Consider the following 6,000-nt stretch of genomic DNA (forward strand, 5'->3'; position numbering starts at 1 on the left):
TGCAATGGGATCCGTTTTAGGTCAAAGGATTGAAAAACGATTTCAACCTATATATTATGCTAGTAAGACATTACAAGGAGCACAAACAAATTACACAACTACTGAAAAAGAACTCCTTGCTATTGTCTTTGCTTTTGACAAATTTCGATCATATCTCGTTCTAGCTATAACGGTGGTCTATACCGACCATTCTGCTCTTAGATACATATTTTCGAAACAAGATGCTAAACCAAGATTAATCCGTTGGATCTTACTCTTACAAGAGTTTGATATTGAAATCCGAGATAAAAGAGGAGCAAAAAATCTCGCAGCCGATCATCTTTCTCGTCTTGAAAATCCTGAATTAGAAGTTCTAAATGAATCGGCCATACAAGACAACTTTCCTGATGAATATCTATTGAAGATAGATTATAATGAAATTCCATGGTTTGCAGACTATGCAAACTACTTAGTATGTGGATTCCTTGAAAAAGGATTATCATACCAAAAACGAAAGAAATTCTTCAGTGATATAAAACACTATTTCTGGGAAGATCCACATTTGTTTAAAAGTTATCCAGATGGAATAGTACGCCGATGTGTATTCGGAGATGAAGCTAGTAAAATCTTAAACCATTGTCACACAGGACCAACAGGAGGGCATTATGGGCCTCAACTCACAGCAAGAAAAGTTTATGATGCTGGATTTTATTGGCCAACAATTTACAAAGACGCACACCTTCTTTGCAAATCATGTGATTCTTGTCAAAGGGCCAGAAAAATAAGTCAACGTGATGAAATGCCACAAAATGTCATTCAAGTATGTGAAGTATTTGACATTTGGGGTATTGACTTTATGGGTCCATTTCCAAAATCTCATAATAATCTCTATATTCTCATTTCCATTGATTATGTATCTAAATGGGCGGAAGCACAAGCTCTCCCAACTAACGATGCACGAGTTGTAGTCAACTTTTTAAAACGTCTTTTTGCAAGGTTTGGAACACCGAAAGCTTTAATAAGTGATCGGGGAACTCATTTCTGTAATAATCAACTTGAGAAAGTTCTCAAAAGATATGGAGTAACTCATAACATCTCCACCGCTTATCATCCACAGACAAGTGGACAAGTTGAAAATACCAACCGAGCTTTAAAACGTATTCTAGAGAAAACCGTAGGGACAAATCTGAAGGAATGGTCCATTAAATTGGAGGATGCACTCTGGGCTTTTAGAACAGCCTACAAAACTCCAATTGGAACCACACCTTTTAGACTCATTTATGGAAAAGCATGTCATCTTCCAGTAGAAATTGAACATAAAACATTTTGGGCTTTGAAGACATGTAATCTTGATTTACATGAAGCCGGACGTCTACGGTTAAGTCAATTAAACGAATTAGAATAATTAAGACATGAAGCATACGAAAATTCGTTAATCTATAAAGAAAGAACGAAGAAATGGCATGATAAAAGAATCAGAAGTTCAAAAGAATTTAAAGAAGGAGACAGAGTTCTTCTTTTCAATTCACGATTCAAGCTATTTCCTGGAAAATTGAAATCAAGATGGTCTGGACCATTCATAGTCAAAAGAGTTTTCCCGTACGGAACGATAGAGTTAATAAATTCAAATGGGATTGAATTTAAGGTTAATGGTCACAGAGTTAAACACTACATAGATAGTCCGATGGAAGTCGACAACGAAGTTAATCACAATTTCGATACCACAGCTAACTAAGTGTGGGGAGAATCAAGTCTTTAAAGGATAATATGTATTTCTGTTAGAGTTAGATTTTCTGTTTTCGTGTAGTTCTCGAAAATGAAACCCGAATGGTCTTTCCCTAGCAGACCCTAAAGAACTAGTCTTCTTCTCCCATTCTGAATTTTTTTTTTTTAGGTTTTTACGAAATGAAGACTTTCTGTGAATTAAACCATGGTCTAATGCTACACGCTTTGATCACTAAACGTAATAATGACACACTTCCAAGTGAATTGGTATCATTAATAAGAGGTAAATTGGACGGAGTAAGAAAAGAATCCAGATGCGAAGATAATAAGTTACAATTTGGTAAAGGAAAATCAAAATCCGCAGCGAAAAGGAGAGCACGACACCTTGAAAAATGTCACAAATGCGGAAAATGGTCACACGAAGGTAAATGTTCAAATAATCAAACCTATTCAAACACCGAATTTGTTACTTTATGCAGAGATGGACCGTTCATATGTTTAGAAGAAAAAACATTAAATGCTCGAGGTTACGCCTATGTAGCCATGGAAAATCAATTAGTCCGACTATCTTATGAGTGGGCTAGAGCATATCACTAAGAAATCTATTTCACAGATAAGTCTTTACAGTTTTTTTATTTTTATTTTTAACCTTTTGATAATAAACGCTAATTTGTTCGCTATAAAGTATTAAATTGGTATTCGATAAAATTAGGTCTTGCGACTGAAATTATTGATATCATACAAAAATTTATTACATCACTGCGAAATTTAACGTTTATTCTTAAGGTATAAATATCTTTAATCAATCAACTCAAAATATTTCAAAAATTCGTCAAGAGTTAAATTAGGTCATGGAACCGAAATTACTTTACCGAAAAGAGGGGCGCATATTTTTGATAATATTTGATTGATTAAAGTGGGATAAAAGCCAAAAAGATTTTTAATTTTATTTTTACTATGTTTTTAAAATTAATATATAAATATTAAATAAATATTGTGCAATTTTTAAACTCAATATATTTAAAATTGTAAATATTTGAAAAATTAATATTTTTAATATAAGTTTGTATGTATAAAAACAAAAATATAATATAAGTTTGGTGTAAATTTTTAATTTTATGTATTTTAAATTTAAGTTTGGTGTAAATTTTTAATTTTATGCATTTTAAATTTAAGTTTGGTGTGAATTTAAAAACAAAAATTTACTTTATTTCTCTAAGTTAAAAATATGATTTTTAAAATTCGTCGTGAGTTGAAGACTAGGTCTTTGAACCGAAATTGATTTACCCAAGGGAGGGACGAGAACTTTTATTATCATTATTTTTAATCTTATTGATTTAAAGTATGCCAAAAAAAAATTAAAAAAACCCAAAAATCTTTGCTTTTAAAACCGCGCTTTAAAAAGACAAATTTTAAAATTTTGTCGAGGGACGGACTAGGACATCGATCCGAAACGACCTCGCCCTAAATAACAAAGGAAACAAAATTTTAAAATTAATTAATTAATTGTTTTATAAGTTAAGGTTTTTATAAAATATATATATATATATATATATATATATATATATATATATATATATATATATATATATATATATATATACAAACTCCGCGACTCGCGAAGTTTGAAGAGGAAATTCACCGCGACTCGCGGAGTTTGAAAAATATAGAAAAAAATAAAAAGGCCGAACAAGATCAGACAGTCCCCAACCAAACTCAAAATAACTGCGAAAAAACCTTCAAAAACACATCACAAAATCGAATTTTTTCACCATTTTTCATCAAATCTTTCACAAAATCATGTTGAGAAGGATGCTATCAAGGAATTACTCAAGAAAAAAAGGTAAATTTCTACACCTAAACACCATTTATCATTCAGCAAACAAACGCCAATATGTTTGAAAACTTTGGTAAAATTTAATCATTTTTCTACACTAATCACCCTCAATAATTTAAATTATTACTGATTTCTTGCAAATGAGGGCATTGCAAGATCTTAAGTGTGGGAAGGGGTTAAATTCTTTCGAATTTTAAAATTTTTACTTTATACACTTGGTTACCATTAGAAATACTAGTAAAGCAGTAGTTGTATTAGAATCTAGTGCTCTCTGATAATAAAGAACAGCCCTAGTCTTATATACTGACTACCCAATTCTAGTAAAAAATTTCAAAATTTTCAATTAAATGAACTCAAAATCATGTTTATACATATTTATGAACGATAAAACTAGGTGTTAACACCGAAATTATTGTTACCTTGGAAAGGACATAAATTGAGAAACAAACCAAAATGTTAGAATTCATTTAAGAATGGAATAGAGGAAAATAAAAAGGCAAAGAAAAGAAAATAAAAGCCAAGTGTGGGAAAATTTACCAAGTTATCTTAAACATATGTCACATTTTTCTGTAACAAATAATTGAAGATACTTTTGCTTTGGACTAAACTAAATAGTTTTACCCGATTTACTGTAATATATTTGAAAGAAAGATGGATCTACACGATGAATCAATTCCATCATTTAAAGGAAGTTAAGTCTTCCGAAAAAGACACGCGCTTCTTGATTTAGGTCATGAAGTTGTCGTCCAGACCAGCTGTAGGTTGACGAAAAATCTAGAAAAGTCATCTCTAAAATCAGCAGGAAATCCACGGACCTCAGCATCAAACAGGGTCGCCAAGTGGTCAGACTTATCCTAACCATGAGAGGATCTGTCTTGTAAAATAGGGAATGCGCCGTGCAAATTAGCTGGATAAGACTAATGAATCAGATCCCCAGAAGGATAATCTCCTTAAAAGATCAAAAATCAGCTTTTAAGACTGATATTACTCAATCCTTGAGATTGACCTTAAAGATTGAGAATTCAAACTCATGGAATTCGATGATATCTAAACTCGAGTTTGAACGAGAAAATATTTTGATCAAAATTAAAACCGATTTTTTTTTCTGAAAACCCATTTTCAATGCGTTCATTACCATTGAACGTAAAATCCTAGGAATTCACCTAGAATTCATTAGGTCACCTGAACCAATTCGGGTATCAACCGTAAGAACAGTGGTTGCATAGCATGGTCAAAGACAGGACCTTGTGCCAGACCGAAAAATTATAAGGGTGAGCTTTACTATTGCTCCTACAAAGGATAGTAATTGCATCCGACACGTTATAGACCATAATTAAAAGCATGTCAGGGGACATTGCCTTAACAGTTGCTTGTTCAACGCTTTTCTTTACAACCGGACGGTAGTTTATCGAAAGGTAATATACTGAGCAAGTATACTGGACGTGTTGCTTTCCTAATACAAGGTTAGCAAGTGGGTGACACAAAACCGTAAGTTTTGAGCTAAAATTTTCAAATCTGAAACCCACAAAACCCACGAAAATATTTTGCAAACACCGGTGAAGGGTTATTCCGGAAAACTTATCTAGGGTAAAAGCTAGATTTAATTTTCAAAAGATCCATTATTTTCATAAAGATCCAATTTTCTTAATGGATCTAAATTTTATAGTCATGTGGGACTGTAAACCATATCGTTACTACCATTGTTTATACCGCCGTATAGAAATCACTGATGTACAAAGTGTGAAGAATAAAGAAGTGATTCTAATATTTCAAGACTATATTGCTTGAGGACAAGCAACGCTCAAGTGTGGGAATATTTGATAATGCTAAAAACGAACATGTATTTCATAGCATTATCCCTCAAGAAAGACAAGCTTTTAGTTGAAGTTGTCCTATTTACAAGTAATATTCGTTTAAATAATAAAAGGTGAAGACAAAAGATAGATTCGACGAATTGAAGATGCAAACGACCAAAAAGCTCAAAAGTACAAAATACAATCAAAGAGGTTCCAATTATTGATAAGAAACGTCTCGAAATTACAAGAGTACAAGATTCAAAACGCAAAGTACAAGATATTAAATTGTACGCAAGGACGTTCGAAAATTCGGAACCGGGACCAGAGTCAACTCTCAACGCTCGACACAACGGACTAAAAATTACAAGTCAACTATGCACATAAATATAATATAATATTTAAATAATTCTTATAATTATTTATATATTATATAATATATTATAAACCGTCGGCAAGCTAGGAGCCAAGGCTGGGTGAGCTGTAAAAACAAACTCCGCGACTCGCGGAGTTTGAAGAAGAAACGGGCCGCGACTCGCGGAGCCCCAAAGTTTGAAACTGCCTATAAAATCTCCCGCATTCTGATCGTAAAAATCATCTTTTTCTTCTTCTTACTTATACGTAAGATATATATATATATATATATATATATATATATATATATAT

The sequence above is a fragment of the Rutidosis leptorrhynchoides genome, chromosome 1 (assembly GCF_046630445.1).
Source record: "Rutidosis leptorrhynchoides isolate AG116_Rl617_1_P2 chromosome 1, CSIRO_AGI_Rlap_v1, whole genome shotgun sequence".
NCBI lineage: Eukaryota > Viridiplantae > Streptophyta > Magnoliopsida > Asterales > Asteraceae > Rutidosis > Rutidosis leptorrhynchoides.